At 39.8% G+C, this 15,084-nt stretch overlaps 1 pseudogene; it reads left to right on the top strand.

Moving 5' to 3' along the window:
- LOC101045346 (keratin, type I cytoskeletal 19-like) overlaps nt 1-14,368 on the top strand; it is a 107,898-nt pseudogene extending 93,530 nt beyond the window's left edge.
- Nucleotides 14,369-15,084: the final 716 nt, after the last annotated feature.

Here is a 15,084-nt window from a genome sequence, read left to right as displayed (position 1 = left end):
AATACTTGTTGTATATACTATATATCCAGCAATACATGAATGGAGGTTGTCGAGAGATAAGGAATTCTGCACTGAGCAAGTGGGACACAGAGCAAACAAGACTGAATATTAACATTAATACAGCCTCATTCTTATCTATGGACAGTTGAGGGCTGGGTACATTCATGTTACATAAGAATCAAGTGAGAAAATAACTATAAAAGGCTTAGTACTAGCCCTAACTATACTGGGCACTTATTTTCTTTATTACTTTCTCTCTTATATCATATGTATATAAGAGCAAGCTATGTATATGTATACACACATATATGTACACTCAATATTTTAATTGACATTTTTAGGAGAAATAAAATAGCATGAAAGATATTAAAGAGGCAGAAAGTCAGGAAAAAGCGTGCTCACTTCTAAATTAGATGAACACATTTTGTCACATAAGCTTCATGAAGAAAAAGCCTTGTAATAAGATTTAATTCTTGAACCTAAATTTCTTCAATAATTCATGATAGAAAAGCCTTGAAAAATATGGTAAAACCTCCCAACAGACTTATTACTTTAAAATGTGAATACGAATATTCACTTTTTAAAACCTCTCTTCCCAAATGAGCCTTTTAGAAACAGTGCAGCAGTCTAGAATACAACAGTTTGCAGCCTGTATTTCACAGAGCCTTAGGGTTTCCCAAAAAAAGGTATGAAAGGTATGAAGTTGTAAAAAGGAAGCATTGGTGAAAGGTGAATGATCCCTTCACACTTTTTCTGTTTTAAATATTGTGACTCAAGGCAAGATTTCATTTGGAAAAATAATTCTGCTATTGAAAAATAAAGAGAACAAAAAGAGGAGGAGTAAAAGCCACCATTATAACCGAAAGATCATTGACTAGGAATCATGACATGTGGGATATAATCTAGCCATGTAATTTTGGGCAAATAATTTACATTTTTAGTTTTGAACTGCTAAGATTAAGAGCAATGTAGCCTCTTTAACACGTTTAAAGGACCCTAGAATGGATTAACAAGTGATGCTAGTTTCAGCTTAAGAAAATGATAACTTGAATTTCAATTACTTAGATATGTGCAAATGATGATAATTAAAACATCTATGTGAAATGTTTGTTTCTAAATTATGTTAGTATTAATACCTTGCCTATCAAGAAGTTACTATTTATTGAAGTATTATTTTATTTAATTGAATTCTTCCCACAGTCCTATGAGTTGCTATTATCTCTATTTTATTCACAAAGGATAATGAAGCTCTGAGGTATACAAAGACTTGCCAAAATTACATTATTTTCCAGGTCTTTATGAATGATGAGTCTCTCCTTTCTACCCCACAGGCAGCCTTCTTTTAGGATAGTTTTGGACCAGTGGTGGAATTTATTTGTGGAATCAATGCCTGAGTGTCAAGGATACTTTGGGTTTCTGTCATTTAATGAATCTGTGTCTATTGGAATCAGTCTTAGTAAGAACATATATGATGACCGTGGTCAAGATTTTTTTGAACAGACTCCATTGCAAGTGTTTTCCCCCTGCTTTATTAAAGTAAAATTGAGAAATAAAAATTGTAGGTATTTACAATGTACAATATGATGCTTTGCTATCTATACATTTTGAAATGATGAAATCAAGCTTATTAGCATGACCTTTTTCTCACATACCTATTTTTTTGATGAGAACTATGAAGATCTAACTTCTTATCAAATATACAGTACATTATTATGAACTATAGTAACTATAATATACAATAGATCTTCAGAACATATTCATCTTAACTGAGACTTTGTATCAGTTTAACTAGCAACTCCCCTCTTCCAGGCCCACAGCCTTTGGCAACCATCATTCTACTCTCTGTTTCTGTAAGTTTGACATTTTTAGATTCCACATATAAGTAAGACCATGAATTACAAGTGTTTCTTCCCTTTTGTTCACTAAAGGCAGAATTTCATTAAAGATAACTTGCTTGGCTAGGTAAGTGGGAGAGCAGAGCTAAGATTGAAACCTCCATCAGATTCAAATAGCTATGCTATTATTAATATTTGGCTTCCCAATATTTTCTTATCCAGTGAGTGCTGACACACCTACTATCAACACTTTAGTTCCAAAATAGTAATCCAGTTACAAAAATCAAACTAAAAGGATCTGAAGACATTGAGTTTCTTTCTCTCCTTTTTAGCACTCGACTTGTTTAAATGCTGCATCATTAATCCTAACAGAGATCTTATGTCTGTCTGGGCAACTTTTAAGCTATTCAGGAACTATATTAACTCATTCTCTAAATTGTGGTGTCTGGATTAATGAGTTATATTTACATGCATATAAAGTAATGTAAAATGCTGTGCATCAATACAATACATTTATACAATTGATTAGGCTTTCTTACTCTTGGGCTGTTTGTTACTAGATAAATTATATTAAATGATGACTTTACTCACTATTTGAGACAATGGGAAGATGAACATCTTTGAAACATAGCTCAAAATTATAACATTCAGTCAGTCACACTGTTTATTGTTACTTTAATTTTGTTCCCGAGATGGGAAGTTATTTTTCCTGATTGTTAATCCAATATTATAGCTGGGTCTCAACTCTCACAGACTCTCTAAGCCTAAATATTTAATATATTAGGCTGGTTAAAATACAAAATGGCTGAGCTACAGACTGCCAGCCTAAGGCCGCAGTTTGGATTTTTGTCTATTTTTTTTCCCTGTATATTAAACATCACAGTAGGGGCCTCTTAACAATTGGGGTTTATTGGTTATGGGATTTCTGTTCTATAGTGACAGAAAAACTCTGCACATCAATAGGTACACAGCAAAAGCCTTCTACAATGAAACCTTTTTAAATTGGGTTGCATTTTATAATATCCAAAACTGACATAGGAGGAATTAGAGTTCAGAAATTTACCCTCAAAATTTAGAATTGGATTAGTTACTAGTACTACTAAATTCTTTTACCTTATTCATTTCCAAAATGATTATAAACATATATTATTATGGCAGCTCTCCTCCAAAGAGCCTAAGGCACTTTGTAAAGAATAATTCTCTCCTTGCCTCTGGGTAAAGGGGAGGAAGCTTAACAGAAACCACTCTCACCCTAGCTCTATTCCATAGTCTCAATGACCTAAGTAATATAATGGAAAATCTGGATTTCCAACCCCATAAGCCAGGGGTCCCCAAACTACGGCCCGTGGGCCGCATGCAGCCCCCTAAGGCCATTTATCCGGCCCTCGCCACACTTCAGGAAAGGGCACCTTTTTCATTGGTGGTCAGTGAGAGGTGCACAGTATGTGGCGGCACCACATCGCTCACGTACAGTACTACTTCTGGTGACAGGGGACACACGCATCACGGCTCTGGAAGCGCGTCATATGACGCACATCCAGTCTGCAGCTGCGGCACCCCACATCACTGGAAGCAGTGTGAAATAACAGCAGAAGTAGGAAGAAAGGCAAAGCACTATAACCATTACTACTCAGTACAATGGTCCCCAACAACCCCTATAACCTCCCGTTGCCCAAAAGTCTCCCCCCACATTACTACACACCACGTTTCCCCTATTATAAGACCCTGTCTTATATTAATTTTACCCCCAAAAGACGGGGGCTGTCTTATTTTTAGGAGGTGTCTTATAATAGGAGAAACATGCAGCAGTGGGCTTCCCACAGAAGAGGCCCATCGCTGCTGCGGATGTCCAGGACGCTGTATACACGGTGTCACAGGCTGATCACCGCCATCCCTGTATACAGCACTGGAGGCGGTGCTGGGCCTGTGACACTCTATACCGCTGTCTGGGATAGTGGAGGAAGCAGCAGCGCTGGCTGTGAAGGGTGTCACACCTTGCATAGTCCGGCCCTCCAACGGTCTGAGGGACAGTGAACTGGCCCCCTGTGTAAAAAGTTTGGGGACCCCTGCCATACGCCAATGGTTATGCATTAAATCAAACATATTCCAGTACTATATAATTACATGAACCCGATACACTGAAAAAGTAAGATATAAATTATTTATTAATATTATTAAGTGTTTTAGGAAAGGTAGTTTTGCATGAGTGTTTAAAAGCTCAGGTTCTCTTTTCAGATTGCCTTGAATTTGAATTCAGGGACCATAAAAATAGTTTGGGTACATTAATTACAGTGAATATAGATGAGGTCATGTCTCTCTCTCACCCCTCGTTTTCCCTTCATTATTCCCAATTCTCCTTGTTTCTTTATAAGGAACAATATGAAGAAACACTCTACCATGCATCACAGTGGAGTTGGTGCAGCATTCCAGTGAACCCAACTTCTAATTACAGCTCTGCGTCCAAACCAACTGCATAATCCTGCTTCGGTTCAATAAGGGGGTTGGGCTAGGCCACTAAATATTTGTTTACTTTGAGACTAGATGGGAACAAATTTAACAAGGTTTTTCTTTGTTCGTTCTGAACCTGTGCTACCCATCTACTTAAACAGGCTCTGGAAATATTGCTCACCTGCATCCCACGGAATACTCATTCACATTTTGTCTGGGAATGAATGGCAAGAAAACACATTATTTTTGTAATTTGCGCGTAAACCAGACTCTTCCAGTAGTAGAAAATTTTGTAACTTAAATAAAATTAAATTTAATATGTGTTTTTACATTTAAGGAGTATGCTCCTTCCAGTGGTTAAAAAAAATTGTAACTTAATTAAATGCATTCATATTCCCATTCTAGGTCTGAACAAAATTTCTAATTCTGAAACTGTCTTTCCATATGTATGTATGTATTATTAATACCAAGAGTGATATCTTTACTGTTGTTTTTTTTTTCCAGCTTGTGATTGAGTTTTACTAAAATCTCTGTCATACCTACTCCTATTGTTTAGCTGTGGCTCTTTCAGCTTTATTTCCCCTATCTTTTATAAATAAAATGTGATCCTTAAGAATGAAATATTATTAATGCTGTTTTATTCGACTGAAGGCAGCACAATATTTCATAGGCATGTCTTATAATGAATGAAATACAGCCACACAGAGATGTCCACAAAGCAAACACATAACACAGAAACATGTATTCAAACTGAGGATGGAATGCTGAACAGGAATTCTAGTCATTATATTTTGTAATTTTGTTTTCCCTTTTGCCACTAACCTGGGACAAATGATTTAATGTTGTGTCTTAATCTTTCATTTGTAGAGTAAAACCAATATCAAACTTGTTTAAACTGCAAGATGGGAGTTGGTGCTGCACAACTTTGGCATTGGTAAATCATATTCTTAGTAAACCTGAAAACAGTCTCAATCTTGAAGCAGTTAAACCTGGGGATAATCGTTTACCTTATCCAAGAGATATTCATTCGTAAAACTAAACTATGAATATCAGTGGACACATATATGAAGAAATATATTGTGGACAAGTACAGGGGACAAAAGGGAGGCCTAAATATACCATACCACAAAGCAGAAGATGATGATGTGTGCTTCAACACTAGCATTAAGTTCTACAGGAATTGACAGGTAGAAGGCTCATGGAACAATTTTACTATCTCACTGGCAATGTAACCAGAATTACCTGAATTGGCAAATTAAAGGAGTAAATTATCAAATATCGAATACTGCAAAAAATTAGGTAATATTGTACTTTCCCAAAGATACTTCTTGATATATGGGTTACATGTTAGATGGCCATGTACTTTATTTTTCAAAACAGGGACACTTTTGAGAGTGAAAGGAGACATACTCATTACTCTGGATAACAGGTATAAACTAAGACTATCTCGGGCAATCTGGGATGCAGTGTTAAGTTTGAAACTGGACAGAGTTAGGAAACATTAACGTACTTGCAAGCTAACAAATTAGCCTGCCACAGTATGTCTGTATATGTGCATACTTGTATGTGTGTATGCACAAATTTATGTGTGTGTGCATGCATTTACACTCTTAACAGAAATACGAGACCTCTAGTCAGATCAGAAAATAGATTTCTTATCTCTCTTAATAGAGCATCTTGTGTCAATTCCCATACTCCTATTCCCCCTGTGGCAATTTTGCGAGAGCCAGATATACCTGCTCAGGTAGCACAAGAGAGAACACCACATTGTGAAACTCAGAACTTACATAGACCAGCTGGCATGCCTGCACATCCTCTTTGCTGGCGAGAGAAAGAAAGAGTTAGAGAGATAGAGATAGAGATACCTTTGCTCTGGAATGTGAACCAATTCTATTTGGGGAAAAAAGAGGAAGATGTCTACTTCATCACCTTCACCACTCTGGAATGTAAATGAGTGGCTCCGAGGAACTAAATCTCTATGGGTCTCTGGAGGTATATAGCTTTAGGATTGCTATTCAATTATCTGTTTGTTTGTTTGTTTGTTTTGTTTTTGTTTTTTGCTTTTTGTTTTTTTGTTGAAGTTTTACTTGTTGCCCAGGCTGGAGTGCAGTGGCGCAATCTTGGCTCACTGCAGGCTCTACCTCCCGGGTTCCAGCGATTCTCTTGCCACAGTCTCCCAGGTAGCTGGGATTACAGGCATGCACCACCACACCTGGCTAATTTTTGTATTTTTAGTAGAGACAGGGTTTTGCCATGTTGGCCAGGCTGGTCTTGAACTCCTGATCTCAAGTGATATGCTCTCCTCAGCCTCCAAAAGTGCTAGGATTACAGGCATGAGCCACTGAGCCCAGCTCCAATTATCTGTTAACCCAGGTGCCAGTGCTCTTTGCTCAGAAACATTACAGCATTTATGAAACACTGTCTACCAACAAGTCTCTCACCCTACTTTAATGCTGGGTGCATGACAGTCTTTTAAAAACCAAAGACAGTTACATTAAGTTCAGAATTTTTGGTGAAACCTAATCCTTCCCTAGATTTCTCAGATAGCCTATTTGGGGCTAATTTATGTATTTATATCTGAGTTGCACATCCAGAGTGAATCCAGTTGAATTCCCCACAGATTTCTGGGATGAGAAACATAGGCATTAGGTCTATTTTTGGTAGTAAACTACAGAAATCTAATTTGAGCTAGCTTAAGCCCCCAAAATAGAATTTGTTATAAGGCCATTGGGTGTCAGAAAACCTAAGGGAAAGATGAGCTGAAATGAAGGTTTCTGCTTCTCTGCATCTTTTTCCTGGTGCTTCTGCCTCATTCTTCTTTCTCACTGCAGATCACCTCCCTTTGTGTCTCTGTTTATATAGCTTAATATGTAAAATAAAGAATACTTTCATTTCAAAAAGTCCTCACATAGCTTTTAATGCATATTTTACATATCTCTCTGTCTTAGGCTTTGTGGCAAGAAACAAAGATTCAATCAAATTACCTCTCTTGTTATTACATTCGTGCAATAACAAGAGAGGCCATGTGGAGCTTAAAAAAAGCAAGAGTCATGAGTTTCTAAAAGTCAGACTCTAACACTGAGTCAGAAGCTGGAACTGGGTTAACTTTCAGCACCTAGGAGATTAGATTTTGTTCATCTTTTGTGTTTAACGTAATACAGAAGCTCACTCTGCTCCTCCTACAGCTAGTACTGGTGCTACCCAACAAAAGCCATGTTACCATGAGGCCATCTTTATGAACTTTCCCACCAGAGCACCCTGGCCTCCCTTGTATGTTTCCAGCTTCTGGTAAGAACTACTCAAGTCTCCTTTCAGTGGCACGTTTAGGATTTCTGTATGGGTGAGACTCAAGGGCAGGCATGAGGTTTGAAAATTGCCTGTTTTTTTTTTTTTTTTTTTGTTTGTTTGTTTGTTTGTTTTTTAAAGGAATTGAGGTGGAAAGTGATAAAGATTAAGGAGTAGGAATGAGCCTTTTTCCCAAGCCAATGTCAGGTCTAAAAATGTACACATTTTTGAAAGAGAAAATTTGATTGGAATGGAAAGTGGCTGTCATCTCTGTTTGGGCAGGGCTTTTGCACTGTCCTCAGGTCATGTGCTCCCTCCCTGACCTAATTAGGAATGTCCAGAGAGGCATGGTCACATGGCATAGCTCAGGATTACTCCCATAGAAGGAGTTGCCTGGACCATATTACCGAGGGTTCCTGTATCATCACCGTTGGTGTTCCTCTGATTAAAGCAGAGGGAAGCTTATTTGTAAGAGCACCAAGTCATAAACCTGAACCCCAGCTCTATGGTTTGAAGGGTTGGTGACTGTAGACAAGTTATTTCCTGTCTGTGAGGCTCCATTTTCTTGTCTTCAAGATGGAGACACTAACCCCAACTGAGACCGGTAGTGAAGACAAAACGAGACAGTGGATATAAAAGAATTTTGTGGTTGGTAAAGCCGTGTGAAAGTAAAGGGTTAACATTTGCAGCCGGTCGCGGTGGCTCAAGCCTGTAATCCCAGCACTTTGGGAGGCTGAGGTGGGTGGATCACGAGGTCGAGAGATCGAGACCATCCTGGTCAACATGGTGAAACCCCGTCTCTACTAAAAATACAAAAAATTACCTGGGCATGGTGGCGCGTGCCTGTAATCCCAGTTACTCAGGAGGCTGAGGCAGGAGAATTGCTTGAACCCAGGAGGCAGAGGTTGCGGTGAGCCGAGATCGCGCCATTGCAATCCAGCCTGGGTAACAAGAGCGAAACTCCGTCTCAAAAAAAAAAAAAAAACAAAAAAAAAACATTTGCAGTGCTGTAAAACTTTCAGAAGACTTGAGTAATATTAATAATTAAATAGCCAACACATCCTGAATGCTTCTGTTCAAAAAAGATTGTGCATATTATTGTAATTAGTCATCATAATTACTCTACGGGTTACATACTATTATTGTTTCTATTTTCAGATGACAAATCTAACGTACATGGAGGTTAAGTAACTTGCCTAAAGTCACACAGCCAGTAAGTAAAGTTAGGATTTAAACCCAGATGGTCTGGCTCCAAAACCAGTACTCTGTTCTACCTAGGTCTCTAAGACTCTAACAAAGTTTCATGATAACAAACTGCACAAAAATATAAATTAATCTATAAGGTAGAAAAATCAACTTCTTGCACTGTCCTAAGGAGGTAGTGATAACCTTAAGAAACTGATTTTTGTATGAGAAGAGAATCTACTTTATATACAATGAATCTGGCCAAAGTTGTGCCACTTGCTGGTTTAAAAGATTACTTTCATTGATTTTTTTGTTTTCACATTTATACTAGGAGGGCCTCCTCACTCTGTCAGAAATGCTCATAGGTGTTAGTGAACACTGGTGGGTGAGTTTCTGGATTAAAGAAGTGCTATGCCAACAAATTAAATCTTGATCTTTTGTAAAGAAAATAGCTCTATAATTGTTAACTCTTTTTGTTAAGAAATTCAGTTCCCTTCAACCATAAGCGATCATATGGTTGAAGTGATAATAACCCATACAAACATTGATTTTTCTGAATTCCACAGTTTTTTAATTTCCCTAGTTAATATCTTGATGTATACATACAAATTTTCTGAAAATAACACAGAAATATTCTACTCTTCCAAACTGGTTCCAGAATTATTATGCAGCTTTTTATAATTGAAAGGTTAGATGGACAATTATTTTGTTCGTTTTACATTTATTTATTCATTTAAAAATTAAAATATATTTCATATTAATACACAGTTATGTTTAAGTAAAGGGGTCTAAAAACTTCGCATGATTCTCACTGTCCATGAAGATCTAGTACAAAAGTGGTAAGAAAACACTGGTGAATAGTAATTCACTACTATTGTTATTGTTTTAATAGCTAACAATCATCACAGGTTTACTATGTTTTAGGCAGTGTTTTAAATCTTTTTGTGTGTAATTCTTTTAATCTGCACTGCTTTAAATCATTGGTGTAACAGAGATTACTAGTTTTCCCCCCAATTTCTGTTCTCCCATCTTGCTATAGTGATAAAGTTTTAGCAAGGCATGTGGCATCTCTTGAAACTAAATGTGGCCACTGACTAGGTTCTGGTCAATGGGATTGTGAGTGGGAGTGATGTGGGCACTTCTGGTTCATACTTCTAAAGGAAATTAGGACTTTCCCTTTTTTCTTATCCTCTTCTGCTGACTAGAATGCAGATATCCTGGTGGGAGCTGAAGTAGCCATCATGGTTCAGGAGATGGAAGCCACCTTTTGAGAGAGCAGAAGTAAAAAGACACAATAAATCAAACTCCACAGAATCATGGTGCCACCTTACCAGCCCTGGACTCCTATATTGAAGGGAAGCAAACTTCAATTCATTTAAGTGGCTATTATTTTTGTTCTTATTATTATAAAGCCAAACCACTACTGTAACTACTGAAGTTGATGTCATCATTAGTCTCATTTTAAAGATGGACAAACTGAGACACACAGAAATTAAGTGATGGAGTGGCAGAGCCAGGTTTGAACTAGAGAATCTGGCTCCAGAGTCTTCCCTGTTAACCACAGCCCTCTATTTTTCTGATAAGATGCCATGCACATTTGTGATTAATTAATTTTAACACGTGATTTTCTGCCATTTGTGACTTAGGGATGGGAAAGTCAGAAGGTATTTTTGTTTGTTTTTGTTTTTTATGCCTTTCCGCATTTTGTATCAGTGATCAGGTTGAAATCAATATGGATGTGTCTAGATTCATTCAGCTAAAGATGGTGAGGCTGATAATGGAACCAGAAACAGGGTGGCACAAGTGATGATGTGCAGAAGATAAGGATGGGGAGGTAATGAAATTAAGATGAGAATGTGACTAATGAAGGCCAATTTCTGCACAGCTGATATGGAAAGCAAATACCGTAGCAAGTGTGTGATAAAGCATAAGGAGATAAAGTATTTTCACATCAGTGACAGATATGACCCTATGTCAGGTGCAATCAAGATTGCTTGGCATCTTGCAGCTGGTCCTACTGGCCAGCAGGTTCCCTGGGAGAAAAATGATCCTGCAGCCTAAAGGAACACGTAATGTTCTGGAAACTTGAGTTTCAGTGTGATCCTCTCCACAGCAATCTTTTCAGCTTTAGGCCTTCCTGGGAAGCCTCAGAGCAGCATCTCCTACAGCTTCGTTAAAGATACTGTTTCACTCACCTGTCTATCCTGGCTTCTCCTTCTGTCAGCTTTTTGGCAGCAAAGACAGGATAACCCTTGGTATTACAAAGGTATGATGCTTAAAATTGGAAGACTCTGAAATCATCTCAAATTGACTCCTCACTTTTCATATAGGTTGACCTAAATTTCATGTGAGAACAGAGATTCTTCCTCTTACCACATAATTTTTGAGCAAGTGCTTCACTTTTCTCTATTTCATTTTCCTTAGGTGTGAACAAAAGACTTGAACTAAGTGAGTGCTGAGGGCATTTACAGAAATAGCCTTCCATGGTTTGCCCTTCTTCATAGCTTTGAATTTCCAAACCACTGAAAAAGAAGTCACAAACCATGCATTTTCTTTAATACATCCTTACTTTTCACTGCCTCAGTCACTTAAATAATGGGAAGTTTTGTGTGTTCATGCCTTTGTCTAAGAAATCATGAAAGAGGAAGTGTCTCATTAAGAAAGGTGACTTGTATTTACTTACACTATGATTAAGGCAAAAAGACAATTCCATCTTTAGGAAAGTGGAGTTGTTCCAGGGAGAACAATGAGAAGATGCATCTGGAATCCATATTTCTGCCCTCTAGGCTTGCTCTCTCATTGAAAGGAGAATTTCCTAACTTCTAGCTTCATAAACATTGCTCTAGGAGAGAAGTAGTAATGACCCTCACTGCAAAGAATGCAATGCAATTCAGAATATGCTTGATGCAAATCATCATCAAGTTGGTAGTGCTTTACCCTTGGCAAAATGTTCTCACAGTACAAGGCCCCCTGCCCAATGTGGGCAAAACACAGTGAATAAAATATGATCCCTGCTTAGAAGGGGCCTATAATCCAGGGTAGAAAATAGATAAGTGCCTAAATAATTCTAACTCAAGACAGACTCCCAATTTACGCTTTATTAGAGGTACAAAGAAAATAATAGCAGAACAGCAGAGGGAAAGGTTACTTCCCATAGAGTTATAAATGAAAGATTCTTGAAAAAAGTGAGAACTTGTCAAGGCTATTGCTAATAGCAAACATAATTGGTTACTTTACCTATTTCTTTAATTCCTTTCAATTTTTACAATAACCCAAATGAGGAAGTACAACATGAAGAAAAACTTTGAAAATGCAGGAAATTTGCTGTCTTATGTAGACAGGACATTCTCTGGCGTGAATAGCAGCATCAACCCCTTCTACCTAAGGTTGATGCTGCTATTCACCCCACAGAAATCCACAAAGTTGTCTGTGTGAGAAGCATCTAGATTATAGAGCACTTCCTATAATTGGAGAGTGTGCCCAGTGACTTTTGATTTGTGGGCACATTAAGTTTTATGCATGCTTCAATCTATATTTTAAGTTGATCTATATCATGACATGCCTATCAATAGTAGTCATTTTAGTATAAAGAGAATATGTGATTTTTTTCCTTTTATTTATTTTCCAAATACGATTTAAGGTATGCCTTTAATAGAGATAGAAAATAATAAAAAGAAATAAGAATAGTGACAGTAAAAGCAAGAGAGTGAGACATGAAGATGTTTTTCATATATAGTTTTCTTACATTTCATTTTTGTGGGTGACTGAATGTATTGCAGTTCTTATCTTGATCCTTGAGAGTGCATATTGTTATTAGCAGACACTGTCAGCTGGTGAAAAGGGCACAGATCCGGAGACTTACGGAGCTTAGGTTTTAAACCTGGCACTCTTGCAAAAAGAAAAAAGATATAAAAAAATCTTTTGGTAATATGCAGTTATGTGTATCCCTCCATCTTTCTTCTTCACTATAGTTCTGTGTTTTTTGAGATGGAGTCTCACTCTGTTGCCAGCCTGGAGTGCAGTGACGCGATCTCGGCTCACTGCAACCTCTGCCCCCCAGGTTCAAGCGGTTCTCCTGCCTCTCACCTCGAGTAGCTGGGACTACAGGCGCGTGCCACCATGTCCAGCTAATTTTCATATTTTTAGTAGAGATGGGGTTTCACCATGTTGGCCAGGATGGTCTGGATCCCTTGACTTCGCGATCCGCCCACCTTGGCCTCCCAAAATGCTGGGATTACAGGCGTGAGCCACCGCGCCTGGCCAGTTCTGTGATCTTAATAAGCCTTTTAAACTCAGCCTCAGGTAGCTCTTCTGTTGAGTGGTCATTTCCCTCATCAAGTGATTGAACAACATTGGTAAACATATAATCCGTTATTTATTTTAGCTATCTAAAAAATATTTTTAGGCTCCTCCCCCCAACTGCAGCCCCTGGGACCAGGGTTGCTCCATCTGTGCTCCGTCTCACAATGACTTCTACAGCTGTCTCCAGTCGTCCGCAACCTCGTCCTCCCGGGACCTGCGCGGCGGCTCCATACATTTTGGGCCGCGCGTCGCGTTTCGCGCGCTCAGCATGCACCGTGGGTTCCCGCGGCCGTGACGTATCTGCGTCCTCCGCCTGCTTCGTGTCCTGGTCCTCCTCGGGGGGCTACGGCGGCGTCCTGGCCGCGTCCGACGGGCTGCTGGAGGGCAAGGAGCTCACCAGGCAGAACGTCAAGGACCGCCTGGCCTCTTACCTGGACAAGGTGCGCGCCCTGGCGGCGGCCAACGGCGAACTGGAGGTGAAGATCCGCAACTTGAGACTACAGCCACTACTACAAGACCATCCAGGACTTGCGGGACAAGATTCTTGGTGCCACCATTGAGAACTCCAGGATTGTCCTGCAGACCGACAGCGTCCATCTAGCTGCAGATGACTTGCGAACCAAGTTGGAGACGGAGCAGGCTCTGTGCATGAGCGTGGAGGTCGACATCAATGGCATGCGCAGGGTGCTGGACGAACTGACCCTGGCCACGACCGACCTGGAGATGCAGATCGAAGGCCTGAAGGAATAGCTGGCCTACCTGTAGAAGAACCATGAGGAGGAAATCAGTGCGCTGAGGGTCAAAGGGGGAGGCCAGGTCAATGTGGAGATGGATTCGGCTCCGGACACCGATCTCACCAAAATCCTGAGTGACATGCGAAGCCAATATGAGGTCATGGCCGAGAAGAACTGGAAGGATGCTGAAGCCTGGTTCACCAGCCGGACCGAATAATTAAACCGGTAGGTCGCTGGCCACATGGAGCAGCTCCAGATGAGCAGGTCCGAGGTCGCTGACCTGTGGCTCACTCTCCAGGGTCTTGAGATGGAGCTGCAGTCACAGCTGACCATGAAAGCCGCCTTGGAAGGTACACTGGCAGAAACCGAGGCTCCCTCTGGAGCCCAGCTGGTGCAGATCCAGGCGCTGATCAGCGGTAATGAAGCCAGCTGGGCGATGTTCAAGCAGCAGAATCAGGAGTACCAGCGGCTCATGGACATCAAATGACGGCTGGAGCAGGAGATCACCACCTAACGCAGCTTGGTCAAGGGTCAGGAAGATCACACTACAACAGCCTGTCCACCTCCAAGGTCCTCTGAGGCTACAGGCCCTGGGGCTTCTGCTGTCCTTCGGAGGGTGTCTCCTGGGTAGGGGGGTGGGAAGGAAGGGACCCTTACTCCCAGCTCTTCCCCTGACCTGCCAATAAAATTTTATGGTCCAAGGAATCTCCACACACACACACACACACACACACACACACACACACACGTTTATATTATATAAAAATATACTATAAAAAATATATATCTACGAAACATAAATATATATAAAAACAACACATGATCATTGTAAAAATGTGGAAAACACAGCAAACTAATCAGAAATTCATAAATATCACCCCTGACTTTACCACCCAGTGAGATCCACATTACTTGCACTTTGTTGAATCTACTTCCCATTTGTTTCTCCATTACACACTAAGAAAGGTAAAAGCAAGGAATCCATCTTTATCCTACTCAATGATCCTGGTCATTCACTTAACACACATGTTGAATGGATAGGATATAAGCATGGTTTCCTTATTATCTTTTTTTTTTTTTTTGAGATGGAGTCTTGCTCTGTTACCTAGGCTGGAAAGCAGTGGCATGATGTCAACTCACTGCAACCTTCGCCTCCCAGCTTCAAGCAATTCTCCTGCCTCAGCCTCCCGAGTAGCTGAGATTACAGGCACACCACCATGCCTAGCTAGTTTTTGAATTTTTAGTAGAGTCCGGGTTTTGCCATGTTGGCCAGGCTGGTCTTGAACTCCTAACCT

The sequence above is a fragment of the Saimiri boliviensis genome, chromosome 4, assembly GCF_048565385.1.
Source record: "Saimiri boliviensis isolate mSaiBol1 chromosome 4, mSaiBol1.pri, whole genome shotgun sequence".
In the NCBI taxonomy this organism is placed as follows: domain Eukaryota; kingdom Metazoa; phylum Chordata; class Mammalia; order Primates; family Cebidae; genus Saimiri; species Saimiri boliviensis.
This window is presented reverse-complemented; position numbering and strand designations above follow the sequence as displayed.